General features: G+C 41.3%; 1 long non-coding RNA gene across 1 annotated transcript in view; it reads left to right on the top strand.

The window, feature by feature from the left end:
• The window catches only part of LOC140621937 (uncharacterized), a 56,440-nt gene extending 54,875 nt beyond the window's left edge, over nt 1-1,565 (top strand). Inside the window, exon 5 of the long non-coding RNA XR_012021678.1 lies at nt 1,111-1,565. This is a non-coding gene — a long non-coding RNA (uncharacterized lncRNA). The remainder of the gene's footprint in view (nt 1-1,110) is intronic.
• Nucleotides 1,566-23,246: the final 21,681 nt, after the last annotated feature.

The following is a 23,246-nucleotide window of genomic DNA, read 5'->3' as shown; positions in this document are numbered from 1 at the left end:
AGGGAAGAGTCTGTGACATTTATGATATAGGAGGGGAAGATTTTGATACAGTGGTAACAACTGTGTTCCCCTCTTTCTCAGATATTTCTGCCATTCAGAGCACCCCCCCCCCCCTGAAGCCAGTCTCTGTTCACTGCTGCCCTTATTTTATTATCTCACTCACCAATTCCAGAAGTGGCTTTCCTTCACTTCCTTGCTCCTCACACAAGAGGGAAAGTCAGCTTGGCGAGGGACGTGGCCTTGCCTATCTTGGCCACTGCTCAGCCAGGCATGAGCTCCAAGTCAGGAACAATGTGTACTCATCTCCATGCAGATCACACATTTAGTTTTTATTAAAATCTTCAAGGTGAGTCTTTTCATTTGGCATGTGAGAAAATGGAAGTGCAGAGAGCCTACAAAGTTATAGGTGACGGAGCAAGGACCTGTCCAAACCTGGCTGACCTCACAGCCTGTGCCTGCATAGCAGAGACCAGGGCTGTGTCTTTAAGGAGCTGACGTGAATAGCCACAGCTAGGAGGGATTGCCCTTCCTATGTGTTCTTGCTGCTTTCAGCTTCTTTCTGGATAATTTCGTCATTGTAATCAGGAAATCACCCCTAATTCAGGAGGATCTGCTTATCTTCCCTGGTGCCCTTTCTTCTCCTATAAACTCTTTGGGAGCGCAAATGAGTGTGATGTTCAGAACATGCATGTTGCATGATCTAGAACTGGGTTTTTTTCCTTTTATAGCGAAGATCTCTTTGTAGTACTGGCTTTACTTGCCTATACCAACACTTGCGCCAAGATAGGTGAGCATTTTAATACCAAGCCATCCACCTCTTGTGAACTCGGACATTGCAGTCCAGACACTTCAAAAAAGGGGTTGTTCTTGACTGGCTTATCAATTAAGGAGTAAAGTGTTGGGTTTGTTGAGAATCATCTGCTGACTTTAACCAAAATGAAACCCCAGTAGTCACTTAGAGCCAGAACTGAATTTACAGGAGAGCAGTGACTGGATTGACAATTCAGTGGGTATATTGCAGGATCAACTCTGCTGGGCGTGGTCCTGGGGGCTGCAGGTGCAGACTTGGACCCATGGTCTTGTGTCCTTAAGATGCTCATTTTCTCATAGGAAAGAAAGACAAACAGATACAAGACCAGAAGAAAATGGCAAGCATTATTTGTTTTTCATCTTTGTTTCTTCAGCACCCACCACCCTTCTGGTGCAAAGCGACCATTTACTGAATCAAATAGGATGCAAGAATTACTAAACCACACATGTATTATTTTGCAAAGAACAAGCTAAATTCACAGGATTTCAACTACTCGTGTTATACCACAATAGAACATGATTTCCAGGGAAAATGTTTACTGTTTTCATATAATAAATACATATTATTTTTTACTATTATAAGATAGCTGAATTTTTTTATCTCACCCACATTAGAACTTTTCAAATCCATTTTTCCCATATTATAGGCTATCAAAAACAGAGAGTAAGCCTGTAATTTATATTTTTTGTAAATTCCTACGCATACTAATGATGGGCCAGTTCAATTACACATACAACCAACAGCATTTCAATTTCAGATGCATGTTGTTATCTGAGTGTCAAGATTAAATAAAAACTGGTTACCAAAACAAAACAAAAAACACCTGGTTACATTTCTCAGTTCCCTGCAGTGAAGTTAACCATTTGAAGAAGACGTTGGAGTCTAACCTCAGGCCATGTGTCTTAGCTGTCAGCAAGGTTGCCCTGATGAGATTCTCTCCTTGCCATGTGTCTGCTAGCCAAGATCCCTACAACAGTCATCCTAAAAGGAGGGGATTTGGGGGGATCATTAGAGGGATTGCTATGTCTTGATACCCTACCAAATTGAGATTATCATTTATGTTTGGGGGAGAAAACAATTTCTGACAATTCCTTTTAAAAAGTTTCAATTCTCTATTGCCCCTGGCTTATTAATCTCAGAGTGTGAAAAACTAGACCTCTCTTTCTCTGTGTATTTGCACCCATATTTTCCTGCTAACCATACCCCGATTTCCAATGGCCTGAGGGAGGCTTGTGTGTAAAAGGCTTCTTTCCAGGTTTTCCCAACACTTGGGGAAAGGCACATGTTTCAGAAGAGCAGATGTTTTCAGCTCTGGCATCAGGATCAAGTCAGAGTGGGGGAGGAGTCTGTCCCAGCTCCTGCCACAAAGTTACACCCTGAGAAATGACTGCCAGGAGTAGGTTGTTTCTAAACATAAGATCAGTTGATATATTCCTTCCAGGTAAAGATGATGCTTTAACAAAGCAGAAGAAAGCAACTGCATTTCAAAAGGAATATGCTCTGTAACAAGAGCATCAGAAGTAAGTGCTTGGAAAAGTTTTCATCAGTGCATTGGAGTCATTGAGGTGGTGTTGCTGACATAACCTCACCTTTGAAACCATTTATATTCACACACTTTAAAAATTGGAAATAATTTTCTGCCCTATTTAATAATCTTTCAAATAAGGACTTTCAGTGAGTTTTAATCCTATTTGTTTAAAACATTGAAAAGCTTGCACATTCTAATTACACGCTGAGAGAAATGAACTGACATTTTAGTACAAAGACCAGTTCAGTTGAATACAGAACAATTTGGTTTCACAGGTGAGTTTTAACAAAATTTGGCATCATCAGTTGATGGAATTGGTAAATAAGTACTATAATTTAGTAAATTCTGGATTACTTTATTGGACATCATATAGTCTCATGAGGTTTCTTTTTTCAACTTAGCAGCCAGTAAACTGGAATTTGAACTGGAATTTCACAACACATTGAACACAAAGTGAGAAACCAAGATTCCCAAATGCAATAATGATATTTCACAGTATCCCAGTAGATTTTTAAATTACAAATTTGAATCCCTATCCACTTTAATTCAGCATCAATACTTCAAGGAACCTATCCTAAAATAAAATTGTACAAATATCTGTGTATTGATATTCAAAGGAATTAATAGTAACATTATTTAAAATAGAAAAGCAAGATGGAAATACAATTAAATGTCTAACAAAAAGGGAATTAGATCATACATTTTGATAAAAATATACCTGGAATAATATGTAACTTTCAGAAAGCATGAAGCATGATTATAGAGGTTGACATGCAGAAGATTTACAGTGTAAAGAAAATGAAACACTTAAACTGTCAAGTGAAAGAGCCAGTTACCTACCAGTCTGAATACCTTTATTCTTCTCACTGTGTGTATATATGTGTGTGTGTGTGTGTATGCAAGTGGAAACCCAGATTTGTATACTTAAGAGTAAAAGGGACTGACTCCATTTGCATATTAGTGAACTAGGCAGTCAGTTCAACTCTTCCACTAAGGATTCATAGAACAAAATATAAAGTATACGTTATAAAAATGTGCTGGAATGCAAAGGAGACTTAGCAAAGTATTGGATTATTTGGCCAAGACTAGTTATATTGGCTACATAAAGAAAACAGGCTTTCAAAAAATGCATGTAGAAGAAACAAAATTCACCCTAAACCCATCTGGTTGCCTTCCTCAATTCAGCAGATGGAAACTCTGCCCTATAGATAATCATGATCCCTTTTTCTTTTCATTCATGTGGCTTCTTCTTGTGTGCCAGGTTATCTTCGATTTTTGTACCAGGCATTTTACTTACAAACATTATTCACAGGAAGCCTGGGATCATATCATCTTCCTCCAGAAAGGATTTTTATTAACTTTTCCTAAGCACTTTGGACACAACAATCTAGGGTTGACTTCATCCAATTTCAGAAAGCAATTGTTTTCTGAGCCTCCAGGTGACTCAGTGTTGGGCTGCAGCCTGTGTAAATACTGGTTTCCTAGCATGCAACCTCTCTTATTCCAATCAAAGGTACAGGTGGTTTATCAAGACCTCACTTTGGGGGATCTCTCTCACTCCAAATTTTGTTCTCCTGGGCTAAGAAGTTGGGCAAATCAACTGTTTCACCTCTTAGCCTTGTGTTCTATAATGGTAAATGTTCCTGGGTGGAGGTAGTCCCAATCATCAAGCCCACCCTTTTTTGCTGATAGAAAAGCAGACCAAAAAGTCATTAATGATGTAAAAAAATGAATAACAATCAACAGACATGGCCTGACAGCCAAATATTAAACACTTTACCCACCAAATGTAGAAGCACATTTCATTTTTCAAGCATACATTGGTTGCTTACAAAAACTAACCCAAATATGATTCCTCAAGCAAATCTCAAAAGGATTAAAATTATACAGCAAATAGTTTTGACCACAATTCAAGTAATCAATAAATCAATAAAAGTATATAACTAGAAAATTGCCTTATATGTGAGTTAAGAAACACACTTCTAAATAACCCCAATATAAAAAAGAAAGCATCATGCTTAAATTGAATGAAATTAATACCATATTCAAAACATAGAAAATAATATCATTTTCAAAACATAGAAGACTCAGAAATTCATCATGTTAAAAATGCCTTTACTAGGCATAAAAGGATGAAAATTAATGACCATATTAAAATGCTTTTACTAGAAATAAAAGGCTGAAAATTTTCAAAATGAGAATTTAGAAAAAGAAAAACAATGTAAGTCCAAAGAAAGTCATTCAAAAGAACTATAAAGATAAAAGCAGAATATAATAAGCAAACAAAGATACTTTTTTAGTAGTTAAACCTAAAAGTTGATTCTTTGAAACCATTTATAAAATTGATAAAATCCTATAAGCATGATGACATATTCAGTATCAGGAATGAAAATAGAGAATATAACCTTTAGATACTAAACTTGTAAAAATTGTATTAAGAATAAGAGTATGCCAAGACATATTAAGATTTAAATGAAACATAACTTTCCAGGAAAATGCAATATAGAAAACTGTGTAAGAAAAAGAAAAAGTTGAGCTTCTGAACAGTCCTTATCTTGAATCTGTATTTAAATCCATTCTTAAATAATACTAAAGATTCACCTGACTTCACCAGGGAATTATAATAACTAATCAAGAAGAAATTATTTCAATCTTATACAAACTCTTCCATAGAACATAGAAAGATAGAACACTCATCAACTAATTTCGTAAAATCAGCACAACCTTGATGATGGTGAAATCCAACTAGGTTATCACACAAAAGGAAAATTAGAGGCTGCTTCACACATGATCCTAGATGCAGTATTTATGAAATGCATGTTAACAATTATACATGAATCATGAAAAATATGACCTAAGTTAGAGGTTCTAAAGTTGGTGAGTTATCCACTAGGATGGTAGAGATATAGATTTATTTTAAAATACTTTATTTATTTATTCATTAGAGAGAGAGGCAGAGACATAGGCAGAGGGAGAAGCAGGCTCCTTGCAGGGAGCCCGATGCAGGACTTGTTCCCAGGATCCTGGGATCCCAGGATCTCACTCTGAGCCAAAGGCAGATGCTCAACCTCCTGAGCCACCTAGGTGTCCCTAATTTTAGTTATTGATGCTACCATGAAAATTAAAAACATGAAGCATATTCTACATAAAAAGAAAAAAATGGATAGAGAAGATGTGGTACACACACTCACACACACAATGGAATATTACTCAGCCATCAAAATGAATGAAATCTTACCATTGAGCAGCGTGGGTGGCTCAGCAGTTTAGTGCCGCCTTTGGCCCAGGGCATGATCCTGGAGACCCGGGATCGAGTCCCATGTCCAGTTCCCTGAAGTGAGCCTGCTTCTCCCTCTGCCTGTGTCTCTACCTCTCTCTCTCTCTCTCTGTCTCTCTCATGAATAAATAAAATATTTTTTATTAAGATTTATCTGTTTATTCATGATAGACAGACAGAGAGAGAGAGAGAGAGAGAGAGAGAGGCAGAGACACAGGCAGAGGGAGAAGCAGGCTCCACGCAGGGAGGCCTATGCGGGACTCGACCCCGGGACTCCAGGATCACGTTCCAGGCCAGAGGCAGGTGCCAAACCGCTGAGCCACCCAGGGATCCCCAATATATAAAATCTTTTTTAAAAATCTTACCATTTATATCAACATGGATGGAACTTGAGGGTATTATGTTTGTCAATCAGAAAAAGACATTTACCATATGATTCCATTCATGTGGAATTTAAGAAACAAAAGAGATGATCATAGGGGAAGGGAGGGAAAAATAAGATGAAACCGGAAAAGGGGAGAAACTGTAAGAGACACTGAACTGGAAACAAACTAAAGGTTGCTACAGGGAAGGGGAGTGGGGGGACCAGGTAACTGGGTGATGTGCATTGAGGAGGGCATGTGATATGATGAGCACTGGTGTGATATGCAAGTGATGAATAACTGAAATCTATATATGAAACTAATGAAACACTTATGTTAACTAATTGAATTTAAATAAAATAAATTAATAAAACAAATGAAATGAAAAAACCTAATGGAGAGGGGAAGAAACAGAAAATCAGAGAAATTAAAAGCACAAAATGAGATGGTAGAAATAAATCTAAATTTTTCATTCATTAAAAGTAAACAAATAGGGGCATGGGGGTGGCTCAGCCAGTTAAGTGTCTGCTTTCAGCTCAGGTCCAGCTGTCAGGGTCCTGGGATCCAGCCCTGAGTCGGGCTCTGTGCTCAGTGGAGAGCCTGCTTCTCTCTCTGCCTCTGTCTGTCCCCCTCCCTCCTTCCCACTCATGCTCTCTCTCCCTCTCTTAAATAAATAATAAAATCTTAAAAAAAATAAACAAACATGAGCACAGTCTCCACCTAAAAGACTAATGTTTCCTGATTAGGTTAAAAATCAAATCCAACTTTTTACCAAGGACACATGGATGACACAGCAAAGGGCTGGGGGAGGAGGTCCAGGAAATGCTAGGTCAACATCAGATTTATGTGTACACTGATTAAGGGGGAAAATCTAAAAAGACTAAGTTAAGGCGAAAAGCTTTCTTCGAGGGACACAATGATAAAAATATCAATTAATTAAGAAAACATAATTCTAAGCCTTTGATATTAGCCTAGATTATTCTCTTAATTCCTAAAATTTACCTCTTCTTGAAGACCAAGGCTGGGGCAGAGAGTGGTGGGGAGAGGGTGGTTTCTCACTTGCACCGCAGGTAAGAGAGGGAGGTCCTGGCTGGAGAAGCCCTCTGAGTAGGATCTTGGAGGAGAGGAGGCAGGGGCTGCGTTTAGGTCTGCCACCACACGGTTATATTACTCAGAGTTCCTTTGCTTCGTGCGTCTCTTTGAAAAAACATATACCCCGTGTTCTGTGCGAACTCCACTCCAGGCCCAGGGGCTGCAGATGGGATGAAAACCAGTTTCCTTCCCACGGGATCCCCATTGCAGAAGGGGAGACAGACACCAGGCAGGAAGAACCAGTCAGATCTAAAGTATGCCGAGTGTAGGTCTGCACCAAGGATAAAAACCAAAGAGGGAAGGGGCATAGGACAATAGACCCGGCTCAAAGTGTCGGGTAGAGGGTATAGGGCCAGAGAAGGTGGCGTCAGAACCAATACATAAAGGAGGTGAGAGGACAAGTGAGGAGGGGAAGAACTTTGTAGGCAGAGCAAAAGCCAAGAGTGCCCAGGTTGGAGGACTCCTGGCATGCCCAGGGACCCAAGGGGACCACAGAGAGTGTATAAGGCGGGTAAAGCCATCACTGTTGTCCTGGAGGGAGTGGGGCCTCACAGCAGGACCTTGACAGAGAAGAGGCATGCCCCGAATTCAGTATGATCAAGCCATGCTGACTTGATCAAGCCACGCTGGGTGAACCTCATAGAGGTGGGGAAGCTGGAACTCAGGCTCCCGTGGGAGCAGGAACATGCATGAGGCCAAGGGCAGGAGAGGGCCAGGGAGAGAGGAGCTGAAAGAAGACCCCACCAGGAGCTTGGAGCTCGCACGGCCCTTCAGGACTGTGTGACCTGAGGAAGGTGGAGGGACCATGAGTCCTTGGATGCTAGGCCTTCTCTTTGGATGAAGGCAATGCTCTGGGAAGGCCTCAGCTGAAAGCCACCTGCCAACAGCCCAGCGGGACAGGGTCATGGGGTCAGTCACCACAGCATGTGCCCAGAATCCTGGCCTGGCCTGCTGCAGGAGGGGAAGGTGTCCAGATGAGTTCGTTTGGGGAGAATCCACATTTTTCAAAAGTCTGTTTCCTTTCTGTGGCCAGCATGGTCTGGAATGTTTATAAGTCAAAGGTGAAAAGAAGAGCCACACTGATCAACCTAGCCATTCTTTCATGAGAAGTTTGACTTAAAATGACAAAGGCTCTTTTTGTCAGAAGCAGAGTAACAAGGGGAAGGCGGACGCGTCCTGAGAGTGACAGCATCCAGAATGAAAATGGTGTGGAAGCGACAGGGACTTTTAGACACCCCATGAGCAGTTGCCTCATGGAGAAGAAAGGTGACATTTTATCATGTTTTCCCTGCATACACCCAAGTGCACTGCTCTTGAACTTGGAGATGAAATCATGAAAATATTATAATGATCTAATTTGTTACTTTGTAACGGCCCTGCACAGTGTCTGGCAGTGTCTCCATCCCAATTTTATTTTATTTTTTAAATTCTCATTAGTTCTCCATTTTAGTGCTTGGGATAAATTCAAGTTTTATGGGCTTTTATTTAAACTATTAAGTTAAATTGGTTTTTGAAACTAATTTCTAAGTAATTTCCCCTTGCGAGTTTCACACTGAGCATGCCCAGTGCCTGTTTATTTTTCCGAAAAGTAATCAAATGATTAAAAGTCAAATAATTCACTGGATTCGTCTGATCTTCTTGTAGAATTTTGGATGACAGAGAAAAATACACACGTTTCTTAAAACATACCTTGCAGTGCTTTGTATGAACCAAAGGTAGTAGGAGGGTAGTTTTAGTTTAAACCTGCTCAGGAGCAGAAAATGAGGAGTTTAGTGCCTTTGGTATCTCGCTCTCAGGGGTCTGGTTGAGACGCTGAGTGTCCTCATCAGGCTCTGACCTGAACCTGCTCTTCTCACATCTCCAAAAAATGAAGGGAGAGTGAGTGGGGACACGTGTAGGTCTTATGGAACTTGCCAGGAAAGGGAAATACCCATGAAAGTCGAAAACTCTTACATAAACAGAGGTAGCGCTCCAGAACTGCTTCATGGATGAGATGCATAGTTTTTCATTTCTGACAATAACCCCTGTGTCTGTGTCCACACTGGAGACCAGGACAGTCTTAGAGGGAGCGGACTTCCACGCAGGAATGTACAAACAAAGACACGAGGGCCCAAGAAAACGGGAACAGAAGGTCAAATTCAGAGGATAGGGGTATTTTTCTTTTTCTGTATTTTTTATGGTTTATTTATTTATTTATTTGAGAGAAGACAGAGGATAATTGGGAGGAGTAGGGAGAGGAAAAGAGAATCTCAAGCAGACTCCACGCTGAGTGAGGAGCCCGACATGGGACTGATATCACACCCTGAGACCATGGCCTGAGCTGAAACCAAGAGTCAGATGCTTAACTGACTGTGTTACCCTGGCGCCCCTCGGGGTACTTTTCTAACTAAGAGGACTCATTTATGGGGCCACTACAGCATACAGAGAAACTAATAAATATATGTTGCTGACTGCAATAGTCAGGATTCTGCAGAGTAAAAGAGCCGATGGAATTTATCTATTTATTGATCTATCATTGCATCCATCCATCCATCCATCATCTACCGATCTATCCACCCATTATCTATCTATCTGTCTATCTCTCTACCTACCTACCTATCATCTATCATCTATCTATCATCATCTGTCTATATACCATCTGTATCTATCTGTCGATCTATCTACTTACGCATAGGTAAGTAAAGATGTGGACAAAAAGCAACTGAGAAAGTATGAGGTGTTACAAGAGGGTAAAATGGTGAGCTCCGATGTTATCAGAATGAGTCAAGCGGGATTTGCTAAGAACATGAACTTTAATTCAGATCTGAAATACGAATAGGAAAGAATCCAGCAATGGGTGGGCTGCAAGGACCCAGGTGGAACAGGGAAGATCTGGGATTGAGGAGCTGATGGATATCTGATGAGGGTAGGGAGGCAGGGGGAGCCCGAGGTGAGGCCAGAGAGTGGGCACAGCTATGGGGACGGGGCCAGCCCTAGACAGGTGACCAGTTGGTGAGATGTGGCCAGTCCTGGGTTTCCACAGGTGACTCTGGCTGCTGCGTGCAAGAGCAGCGACACACATGGATGCATTCTGGGGTTCTTTATGGAGCCCTCTGCCCCTGGTTTATGCCTAGGGACTTTAGCAATGTGGAATGTTTGAACAAGTCCACAAGTTGTAATACAAAAGCTGAACACTGGCTTTTCTTCTCATCACTAATGCAATCTGGGAAGAGTCTCTCAAATAGTTCAAGTAGCTGCTTCCTCATGTTAGAATACCAAATCCATAATACCTAAAAATCTTTGTGAGGAGTGAAAAAGTAATGAACATGAAATCCAGTATTCAGGTGTGTTGACACATTGGGAAGTCGATACATGCCACATGAACTGGAATATCAGGAGAGAAATAAAGCACAAGCCCCCCAGCTGTGCATCTGAATTCACGGACAGCTGTGTAAGAGGTGGTACTAAATCTCTGTTTAAATCAGAATCTTCGCACGTGACTTCTTTTCAAGGGAACTTTTGGCCTGACTTGCGTTTAATTGTTCTATGAAACTACAACATCCCTAAGTCCTCTTGATACATATAGAAATTATAGATATGTAGCTATGAAAGCCGTGAAAATAAATCTTTTGAGGATTTTAATTGACACACTACTTTATTTTTTTCCCTTTATTTCAAAGGTTTTATTTATTTGAGAGAGCACAAGCTGGGGGAGCGGCAGGCAGAGGGAGAGGGAGAGAGCAGAGATCCTGATGGATGACTCGATCCCAGGACCCTAGGATCACGACCTGAGCTGAAGGCAGATGCTTAACTGACTGAGCCACCCAGGTGCCTCTGACACACATACTTAATTTTATTTATTTATTTTTCTCATTAAACTTTTGTTTTAATGGGTCTCAAAATTCTGTGACAGATTTTTGGTCAAGTTTTTTCCATTAAAAAGTACTGATTTTAAAAACTAATAACTTAAAACTGCCACACACACACACACACACACACACACACACACAAATGGTCCACAAAACATTCTCCTTCTCTTCTGAAGGTTTTACGATGCATTGTTATCATTAACCAATCTTTTACTATTAAACTTAAATGGCCAATTGACACAAACAGTTCTGAGACGGTTCTTCTACCACTGATTAAAATTGGGGTGGCAGGTATTGGGGATAATATTCATTTAGCCTTCTGAGCTTTCTGGGCAGACTTGGTGACTTTGCCAGCCTCACCTGCCTTCTTGTCCACTGCTTTGATGACACCCACAGCAACCGTCTGTCTCATGTCATGAAGAGCAAAACGGTCCAGAGGAGGATAGTCAGAGAAGCTCTCAACACACGTCGGTTTGCCAGGAACTACATCAACAATGGCAGCATCCCCAGATTTCAAGAACTTGGGACCATCTTCCAGCTTTTTTCCAGAATGACGATCTGTCTTCTCCTTCAGCTCAGCAAACTTGCAAGCAATGAGAGCTGTGTGACAATCCAGCACAGGTGCATATCCAGCACTGATTTGGCCTGGATGGTTCAGGATAATCACCTGAGCCGTGAAGCCTGCTGCTTCCATTGGTGGGTCATTTTTGCTATCACCAGCCACATTGCCACCATGAACATCTTTGACAGACATGTTCTTGACATTGAAGCCCACATTGTCCCCAGTAAGAGCCTCACTCAAAGCCTCATGGTGCATTTCAACCAACTTTACTTCAGTTGTAACATTGACTGGAGCAAAGGTAACCACCATGCCAGGCTTACGAACACCAGTCTCCACTCGACCCACTGAGACAGTACCAATACCACCAATTTTGTAGATGTCCTGGAGAGGCAGATGCAAGGGCTTATCAGTTGGATGAGTTAGTGGCCGAATGCAATTCAGAGCTTCAAGCAGTGTGGTTCCACTGGCATTCCCATCTTTACAGGTGATTTTCCATCCCTTGAACCAAGGCATGTTAGCACTTGGCTCCAGCATGTTGTCACCATTCTAACCAGAAGTTGGCACAAATGCTACTGTGTCGGGGTTATAGCCAATATTCTTAATGCAGGTGCTGACTTCCTTAATGATTTCCTCATATCTCTTCTGGCTGTAGGGTGGTTCAGTGGAATCCATTTTGTTAACACCAACAATTAGTTGTTTTACACCCAGTGTGTAAGCCAGAAGGGCATGCTCACAGGTCTGCCCATTCTTGGAGATACCTGCTTCAAATTCACCAACACCAGCAGCAACAATCAGGATGGCACAGTCAGCCTGAGATGTGCCTGTAATCGTGTTTTTGATAAAGTCTCTGTGTCCTGGGGCATCAATGATGGTCACATAATACTTGCTGGTCTCAAATTTTCAGAGGGAGATATCAATGATGATACCACATCCACATTCAGCTTTCAGTTTATCCAAGACCCAGGCATACTTGAAGGAGCCTTTTCCTATCTCAGCAGCCTCCTCCTCAAATTTTTCGATAGTTCTTTTGTCGATCCCACCACATTTGTAGATCAGATGGCCAGTAGCGGTAGATTGCCCGAATCTATGTGTCCAATGATGATGACGTTGATGTGAGTCTTTTCCTTTCCCATTTTGGTTTAAGTTTAGCAGTGGTTTTCACGACACCTGTGTTCTGGCAGCAAACCCGTTGCAAAAAAGCCACATACTTAATTTTAAATGAACTTTTAAAATCATACTATATACTATATAGTGCTGGCAAGCACTCTAATTTTATTCCCATCCCTACTCTCTGAGGGAGGTTGATAATTCCATTGGATAATTGAGAAAATTGATATTCAGGGGGGTTGAGTAACTGGCATCAGGTCACAAATAGAAGTGGAAGATCTTGAATTCAGCTGGTTTTACAAATAATGGGAGAGTGTTAGTTTTAGGGTTTGTGGCTGGCAAAAGCACCAATAATAAAGGTGGAATCCATGAGCTAAATGAATAAATCACAGTCTACTTCCTGCTGACCCTGTCTGGGTATTAATCATCACATAAACCCCATGAGCTGTTTGCTACGACAACCTCTTATTTTCCACCTCGAATGTGACTTTCTGTTTCACGAGCTAACCACATTTGAATATCTGTGGTCCATTTGCTTTGTGTCGAGCGTCCATGATAGAAACCCAAACGATCATTTAGGTTATGTGAAGCAGAGATTCTTTTAATTATGAACTGCTCTGTTGCATAATATTTGGAAATGGGCATTTGAGTTCACATAGCCTTGTTTATTTAAATAAGCATTGCCCTCAAGGGTATAGTTTCATTAAATTATTCAGAGGTAGGGACCTGAATCTTTGCTTAATTAAAAGCTCTTGGAATCATCAGTTGGATCAGGATTCATTTGAACCCACAGCGAAAGAAACTTCCCAAGCAAACTTCCAAACTTCCTCAACCAGAACAAAACTCCCTGGCTTTGTACTCTCACACATTTTAAACATCCAGATGAGGTTAGAAATTTCTTTTTTTTTTTAATTTATTATTTTATTTATTTATTTATTTATTTATTTATTTATTTATTTATTTATTTTTTAGAAATTTCCTATTAGCAGCACTGCAAGGTAAGCCTCGGATAACATATGTATCCCTCTTTTTAGTGGCCAGTGGTTCAAATTTTAATAATCCCAGTACTTGCATGATGGCCCTGCACGTGCCTGCCACCCTCCCTGTGTGGTATTCAGTCTCTCTGGGGGGTAAAACCAGGACCAGACGTGTCACAAGGAAATACCAGAGGACCAGCACTGGCATTTTATAAACACCATCTTTTCAGATTCCTTCTATTGCCATCCACAAGGCATACCTACTTATGTCAGGAGCCGAATGTTCTCTAAGCAAGTGGAAGTGTTTTCAAGCTGGTGCTTAAAAATAACCTTTGAATGGGCACCAAATTATGTTTCCTCTACCACCTACTTATTCTTCCAATGTCTGTGAATAACATTTTCTTGTCTGTGAAAATAAGGATCCTTAGTTATCTGACAAAACTGGACAAAAAGGCATACCTGATAAGGTGATTTTCTGAGCAGCCGACAGTCCTTTCAAGTGCAATCCCCTCTTGTCTTTGGACGTTGATGGAAATATTTATGAATCATATGAAATATTTGTCCATGTTCTTACGCTAATTAATCTGCATTCACTAAATTTCTGTCCCTTGCCTTCAGTGACATCTCTGAGCATCAGTCAGGGGTTGTTTTATCAATGTGCAAAGCCAGGACATTTGGTTGAAATTTCATGGAGGATAGGACATACCCCCAAATGTGACTTACTGACAGCAACTTACCTTCTTATGACCTGCCATTTTTCAGAATGTTTGTGATTACATGATCCACTGGCCTGTCTACATCACTGATCTTTCACAACTAAAGTACAAAATCACAAACCCAGGTACCTTCCCCTCCTCCTGCTTCTTTTTCATGTAGTACAGACTGCCTGTCAGTGATTGACAGCTCAGAGACACGAAGCATGATTATTTCTGCCCCAGCACTGTTTCTCCTCAATCCCACAGGCCTCATTCCTTCCTCACATCATATGATGCTGTTGGCTGGGAGAATGGAATGAGGCAAGAGCATTCCTCAGCAGTGTGACCATTTCTATGATATGTATCTTTTCATGACACTTTAAAGTCCTTATTATGTGAAGCCCATTTTACAGATATAATTGTATGTAGTTTTTCCTAAGATCTTCTCATCTAATTTACTTTCAACAGAATTTGAAGCCCAAGCAGCATTTAAAGTCTGTCTTTTCAGGTGACTTCTAGTCAGCATTTGCAGTAAGGACCTGTGCATAAGTCATGAGAGACTCCTTCAGCCCCTGGTCAGCACTTGGGTTCACTGCTGGGCAGCTCTGGCATGCACCCTGGTGGCATCAGCAAGATCTGTGAGAGGCATGAAGGAGTTGGAAATATTCCCAGACTGCAGCCCATTCTTAGGGATGATTCTGTTCAGATCTAACAATGGCAAGCCTTGCTCCTCTCAGGTAAGTGCTTGGTTCCAAAAAGCTCTGTCACTGTCGAGAAAATGAGGTAAAACTGCTGTTCCTGAGGGCACCTCGGTGGCTCAGTGGTTGAGCATCTGCCTTTGGCTCAAGTCGTGGACCCAAGGGTCCTGGATCTAGTCCTGCTTCGGGCTCCCCACAGGGGGCCTGCTTCTCTCTCTGCCTATGTCTCTGCCTCTGTCTGTGTCTTTCATGAATAAATAAATAAAATCTTTAAAAAAAAGAACAACCTTGATGTTTCTGAAAACAACAGGTACATGTGAGGCACCTGTCATCCGTGCTTTAGGATGACATGAATCCCAGTCCCCAGGGTCTGACTGGTGGGTTAGTAACAGAAGGAGGCACACCTAGTGTATGCTCAGTCTGCTTGAACCCATACCCACCACTGGCTTCGGGGCGATTTTAGTGAGTTTTTCCAATTTGCTCAAAGTCTTCCACCAATTGTCCATGCACACTGACGAGGACACCTGAAATGCACAAACATCGTTATTAAAGATTTTTAAAAATAAGACCCTTATCATCCAAAACATGTCCCATTTTGAATCTCTTATGTTGTCTTTTAAAAAAGAATACAACTCAGTAGAATACATTTGCTAAAAGTCTCACAAACTCTGCTTCTAAATCATGGAGTAGAAGAAGTGAATATGGTAACCTGTGCCCTTTCTACCCAAAGCACACAGTGATGCTCTTACGTGGCTGTGTTGGGGGCAAGGCAGTTGTAGGGGCTGATTTTACCTGGAATCTAAGGCACGTTGGGAAGCTTGATGTCTCGAGAGCCGTGGCATCTTAGAGCATTGACTAAGTCCACGCCAAACAGCCTCTTCCCCAGAGTTTCCTCTTACAAATCAGTCCCGGATTCCTTTCTTGGCGCTACAGCAGTATTTAATGATTCTCTCTCTGCCTCTTAGGGGTTTCTGTCTTTTCACTTGTTGACTCTAGGCATCCTTCCCACCTCCTTGCTCCTCTGTTCCTCTCCCGGCTGTACTCCTGGGATCATGAGTGCTGCCATATTTGGCTGCTCCAGCCCACCCTCTCTTCTCCTGGTCTCCATGTGGGGACCCATCGCCAGCTAAGAGTGCTCCTTTCTTTGGCAACAACTCAAGCAGTCACCTGACAGCTATGCAATCCCACCTAGCATGGCCCTGGTTGTCTTCCAACATAGACCCTGGGCCAGGTCTATGAAGGATCCAGACAGTGACTGTACTCATTTCCTGGAGCTGTAGTAACAAGTGCCCACAAGCTGAGTGGCTTAAAAAAACAGAAATTTATTCTCTCCCACTCCTGAAGGTCAGAAGTTCAAGTCCCCTCTGAGGAGCATTGCCCTCTCATTTTCTGGTGGCTCCATGGGGCTTGTGGCTGCATCATTCCAATCTATCCTTCTGTCTTCACATGGTCTTCTCTGTGTCCCCATAAGGAAGCTTGTCATTGTACATAGGGTCCACGAAGATAATCTAGGATGACCTCAGCTCAAGCTCTTTAATGTAATCATACTTGCATAGATTCTTTTCCCAAATAAGGTCACATTCACGTGTTCTGGAGTTTGGGACCTGGACATATCTTTTGGGGGGCCACCTTTCAACTGATTACAAAGGTGGAGATTGAAATACATGAGAGTCTACTTCTAGTAAATATCTGCCTGCCATTTCTATGAATTCAGATGCTGTCCATTTGCTGGATGGTGAGCATTCTTGAGGGCTGCCCTCAATCAACACTGGAAAGAACTTAGGCCTCAAGAAATCTCCCTCCTCTCCAGGGCATGGCTGCTTTATTCTGCAGAGTAAGAACTCTCAAGCTACCTCGCTGGGCAGAAGCCTGTGACAGGATCACAGCATGGGTTTCCCTTCCATATTCTGGATCCTTGCTGCCTTTTCTCCCCCAATCTCTGCATCCTCTCCACGGACCCATCTACTCCTGCCCTGTGTACATTAGAGTCAGCTCTCCTTAGTTTCCAGCTCCCATGGGTCCCTGGGTTCGGCTCCCATAATAAAAACGATACTAACGATATTTACTGAGTGCAGAGCTTACTTATGTGCCAGCCACCATTCTAAGTACTTCATTCATTTACAACGTCAGCAAACCCATGAGTTAGACACTTTCATCTGTATTTTCCAAACAAGGAGACTGGGGCTCTGAGAAGTTAATCAGCTTGCTCTGGACCACACTGCTAGTAAGTGGTGGGTGTGATTTGGACTCAGGCGTCCAGTGCCAGTCATTGCATTTAGGCTTCTTGGGTTAGGAGCTGAGGCTTACAAGAAAAGGAAGGTGGCCTCCTTGGGGTCACGGCTTCTCCTGGTGTCCCCTCTGCTGTCTTTGTCTCGACTTTGTAACCCTCACCAGCTCTGGATATTCAGATGACATGCATGCTTAGGCATGATTTAAGATGCTTCTCCGTGTTCTTTCTACCGGTGTCCCCATGTCCCTCTCACAGACTTATTCAGCATCTTCCCAGAGGAGGTAAGTGTCACCCACAACTTCCCTGAGTCTGCCTGGTCCTTCCATCCTGACACAGTGTAATAGTAGGCTCAGCTCACCTGTCACTGCTCTCCACACTCTGTTGAGATTGCTCTCATTCCTCTGCCCAGCTCTGGCCCTCCCGACTCCCTGAGTCCTTCTCCACATGCCCCTCTTCCTCAGAAGGAGGCTGTTTTTTGTCTGATCTATTCACTTGTTCACTTGATGTCTCCCCAAGTGTCTAGAACCCCAGCAACAAGTAAACACTCAACACATATCTGTACCGAGGTGTTAAATAATATGAGTCACTGAATGGTTTTATTTAAGAGGGGCCTTCTGAAAATTGGACTCTAATTCCAAAGAGTGGGGGTTTTAGGCACTGAGGCAGGCTCAAGTGAAGGCAGAGAGGGAGCCTGGAGCAGAGTAGGAGTCTGTGTGGGTGTCACTCTGAACACCGAGCCTTACGAAAAAACTGGTAGGTTCACCTGGACCCAAAGCAAAGTACTGGCTGTAATGGGATTGATTCCAGCCCTGACCTCGTGACTTCTCTTCTAAGCTCCTAAGAGCTATTTTAATGGACTATCTCTGCCATCTCCATGAGAAAGCAGGTATCTCAATTTCTGGTGAAAAATGTCAATAAAATCACACCAGAGGAATTTGGAGGATGTCCTCATGGCTCAGGGGCCTGTCTCCCAAGCTTATGGGTGTGAGTTTCTGTATTTGACGTGGTCTCATGTGGGTGTCTGCCTGGATAGAATGGCTGCTCTGGGTAAAAGGTCTAATAAAAAATAGGCTGTTGGCCCAGATCTCTGAGAGTATTTCAGAGATGTCACAATATACTTTCTAAAAAAATTACTTCATGTTGCAAAATTTTTAAAAATTCATTAGTATAGGGTTTTTATCATGAATGGATGTTGAACTTTGTCAAATGCTTTTTCCCCATCTATTGAAATGATCATACGGTTCTCGGTGTTTCTTTTATTGATGTGATAGATCATGTTGATTGATCTGAAGATGTTGAACCACCCTGGCACCCCAGGAATAAATCCCACTTGATTATGGTGAATGACTATTTTAAGATATTGTTGGATTCAGTTTTTGCATCTGTGTTCATCAGAGATATTGCCCTACATTTCTTTTTAGTAGGGTTTTGGAATCAGGGTAATGCTGGCCTCACAGAATGAATTTGGAAGTTTCCTCCACGTTTCTACTTTTTGGAAAGTTTTTTAAAAATAGGCATTAACTCTTCTTTAAATGTTTGGTAGACTGCCCCCAGGAAGCCATCTGGTCCTGGACTTGTTGGAAGTTTTTGATTACTGATTCAATTTCTTTGCTGGTTATGTGTCTGTTCAATTTTCTATTTCTTCTTGTTTTAGTTTTGGTAATTTATATGTTTTAGGAATTTATCCATTTCTTCCAGAGTGCCTAATTTGTTGGCATATAATTTTTGGTAATATTCTCATAACTATGTTTCTGTGATGTTGGTTGTGATTTCTCCTCTCATTTGTGATTTTATTTATTTGGGTCCTTTCTCTTTTCTTTTTGATAAGTAATTCTAGGGATTTATCAATTTTATTAATTATTTTCCAAGAACCAGCTCCTGGTTTCATTGCTCTGTCCTATTGTTTAGTTTAGTTTAGTTTCTATAGTATTTATTTCTGCTCTAATCTATTATTTCCTTCCTTCAGCTGGCTTTAGGCCTTATTTGCTATTCTTTTTCTAGCTCCTTTATGTGTAAAGTAAGATTGTGTATTGAGACTTTTCTTGTTTCTTGAGGTAGGTCTGTATTACTTTACTTTCAGGATCACCTTTGCTGTATCCCAAAAGTTTTGAACTGTCATGTTTTCATTTTCATTGGTTTCCACGTACTTTTTATATTTCTTCTTTGATTTCCTGGTTGACCCATTCATTGTTTAGTAAGCATGTTGTTTAATTTCCATATATCTGTGGTCTTTCCAGATTTTTTCTCATGGTTGGCTTCAAGTTTCATAGCGTTGTCGTCAGAAAAGTTGCATGATATGACTTTAATCTTTTTGTATTTGCTGAGGCCTGATATGTGACTTAATATGTGATCTTCCCTGAAGAATGTCCCACATTCCATGTGTATTCTGCTGTTTTAGGATGGAATGTTAAGACCACACATCTAGTGCAGTGTGTCATTCAAAACCATTGTTTCCTAATTGATTTTCTGTTTAGATTATCTGTCTGTTGAAGTAAGTGGAGTTAAAGTCCCCTACTATTATTGTATTATTATCAGTTTTTTTTAATGTTTGTTATTGTTTTATATATTTGGGGCTTCTCTGTTGGGGGCATAAATATTTACAATTGTTAGATCTTCCTGTTTGGTTGTCTCCTTTATTATTATATTGTCCTTCTTTGTCTCTTGTTACAGTCTTTATTTTAAAGTATAGTTTATCTGATAGAAGTATTGCTACCCCGGTTTTCTTTTGACATCCATTAACCTAAGAAATATTTCTTCATTCTCTCGCTTTCTTTATTTTTAAGAATATTTTTTAATTTATATTCTATTAGCCAACATGTAGTACATCATTAGTTTCAGATGTAGTGTTCAATACATCAGTTGCATGTAACACTGCAAATCCCTCACTTTCAATCTTTCAATCTGCAGGTGACTTTGGGTCTGAAGTGAGTCTCTTGTAGGCAACATAAATGGGCTTTGGCTTTGTTTATGCATTCTGACACCCTGTGTCTTTTGATTGGAGCATTTAGCCCATTTATATTCAAAGTAATTATTGAAAAACATTCCTTTCATAAAGAAGCACAAACATTAAAATGTCAGATGATCCTAAAATTCAGTTAGGATATTTTTCAAATTTCTAGCTGTCTCCTCTCCTGCCAGGCTCCTCATGGTAGAACAGCTTTGACTGGGAAGGTTTTTATAAAATGACTTTCTGGCTAGCTCTTTCTGTTCTCTGTTGTTACAAGGTTAATTATTTCATTTATTTAGTTAGTTAGTTTTGGGGGGGGGAGGGGCAAAGGGAGAGGAAGAGAGAGAATCTTAAGCAGGCTCCACACCCAGCACAGAGCCCAGATCTCACAATTCTGAGGTCATGACCTGACCTGAAATCAAAAGTAGGATTCTTCACTGACTGAGCCACTCAGGTGCCCCTAAAGTTTATTACTTTAGGATGTCAATAATCCTTCCACAATTGTCCAGATGGGAGCTAACTCTACTGATCTATTCAGCCCTGCCAATGGTGGTAGGAACTTGAAGGATCCTCCTGCAAGGAGGAAGTCAGGAACTCTTGCCACTGCGCTTATTGTTACATAATTTCAAGAGGGTATGGAATTGGGAGGAGACTAGCTGTATTATACTGTTTGGGCTTCAAAAGTATTTGGGAAAATTTCTCTTTGAACTTGGTTTTTACCTAGTTTTACTGGCGCCCTGTGTTTTGGGGAATGTCAATTTACTGATAGGTCTCTCTATACTCTTCCTAAATCCGGCAGCTCTCACAAGCATCACGTGCCAGGCATGGTGATGAGTGTTTTATGTGGAAAAACTCATTGAAAGAACCTCAAAGAACCACTGCCATTTAACACAAGAAATACAAGCTGTAATAACTTAGCAATCTATTGGTCAAAGTTGCTCCAAAGAATGCACATAGGGTTCTCATCTTAACAAGGTTGGCTTCTCTCCTTTTCAGTAATCAGACAAAGACTTCAATATGTGGATTTATGTCATTATTTACACATTCTGTGAGTCAGTTGCTGCAGGAGAGAGATCCCATGTTGCTCTAATTATCGTTCACATTCTACTGAAAAAAAATTGACAGACAGAAATGCAAACATTTTCTTCTTGCAGGCCATTTCAGAAATTGGGTTAACTACTTATCGACTTGCCAATATCAATCTTTTAAATAAAGGATTCTGCTCTTCAGTGAAGGAGACATTTCAAAAATTGAGTTAGAGGTTGTGTAGCAATAACAGAATGATGAGGGCAACCATTACACCCCCAGGCAAAAAGGGCCAACTGGAAATAAAAACCAAGAAAAGAATATTGATCTTATACTGTGAAGATGTTCACTGGAGTGGGGTCATAGACAGGTTGGCAGGTCTGGCTTTCTGCCCAGTGGCCTCCTTCCTTCTAATCCTGACTGAGAAGGAAGAGCAATCTTGGCTGCCTGCCTAGCAGATGACATAATTTTACCTAAGACCTACCACTGGGGACAGAAGAGGCTGACTATGTGTCCAGGCAAGACTTGGAGTGTGAACCTCTACCCTGTGCTCATCCCAGGGTCTCACTTCTTTAAATATAGTGAAGATGGGCTGCTGATTCCTAGATGGGAATTCCTAGATTGTGTAGAAAAGTCTCAGTTCCCAATCAATGAGTAAGACACTGCAAACCAGAGCTTCATTAAGATAAGGAGGCAAGGTTGAAACACATAAGCCAAATGTTTTCCCCCTTGAAACCTTACCTCATTAAGCATGGAGACATCTTTGAGTCTCAAAAGTGCAGCTTAAAGGAGTCTGAATGCAGAACTGTGCCTCCTGAATCACTGTCAACTGTCCTCTCTTTGGAGGGCTCTGGGCACACTTGGTAGGGGGTGCTGTCAGCATCTCTACATCAGCTCTGCAGTGTAGGAAGACAAAGTACATTTTTATTCCTTTCAATTACAAAGATGTTGTATATCTGGCATACTAAAGAGGGAAATTGGGTCCTTTTTAATTAGAGGAAATTCAGAAAGACTTTCATACGAGAGCACGGCAGCCAAGGATATGTCATCTTTACTGTTCAGGAGTCCTAATTACTTCTTTCCCAGACCGCCTGCTGATTTTAGAGTACTAGCCTACTTAATTTAACACAAAGCAATTGAGGATGCTGTTTTGGTCATTGACTAGAGAAAGGAACTACCTTTAGAACCAAGTTAACTTTACTTCTTAAGAATCCCTTCTTAATGAATCCAATTTTTTTTGTCAATGTGGTTCCCTGTTCTTGCTACCTTAGCTCTCTCACATTACATTCTTCACTGTGCTATCATTTTTAACTTGGTTTATTTCCTCATCTTTCTTAAATGTAAGTGGGACATAATTTGGTTAGGTTTATCTGTGAAGATATATGTATTAGAACCAAGTATTTATTTTTTATTCCACAGAACTTTTTGGAATACACTTACAGGCCAGGAATGGTGTTCAGAAGGGACAGATAAGCCCCCCAAGTCAGGTCTTAGTGGTGGAAAGAGAAAGAAAGTCAGTCATCTCAGTGCAGGGTATGGATACTGCAGTAAAGGTCATAGTCAGCTCACTGATAATTGAGAGAAGGAGCAGCTCTTCTGACAAAGAGGTCAAGAAAGACTGAGAGACTGCGTTAGTGGAGAATTGGAGGAAATTAGGAGTCATTGGCCAGAGTAGCAGGGAAAGAATAATTCAGGCAAAGAGAATGTCTTGGGCCAACTCAGGAAGGCAGGAGAGGGCATGCTACATTCAAGGAACCATAGATGGGCTTATGTAGCTAATGCAAAATACCTGTTAAGGGTAAGGAAAGATCCAGAAAGATCTCGACCATAATGTTTGTATGGGAACAATAGAATCTCATTGAAGACTTTATTTAGGTTTCCTTTTGCCAAAATTACAGAAGGCGAACTGAAGTGGAAACTGAAGGGCAAGACTAGAAAGGGCATCAAGGGACCAACCAAGAGGTTGCAGCAACAAGATGGAGGATGGATTTGCCCTGAACAGTGGTGGAGTCATCAGGGCGGGACAGAAGACAATGGCGTGCAGAGGCAGGGTTAGCATTTGAGAGACCATTGGCTGAGCAGAAGA

This window comes from Canis lupus, chromosome 31, assembly GCF_048164855.1.
Source record: "Canis lupus baileyi chromosome 31, mCanLup2.hap1, whole genome shotgun sequence".
In the NCBI taxonomy this organism is placed as follows: domain Eukaryota; kingdom Metazoa; phylum Chordata; class Mammalia; order Carnivora; family Canidae; genus Canis; species Canis lupus.
Note: the sequence above shows the minus strand (reverse complement) of the source record. Positions and strands in the feature narration are given on the sequence as shown.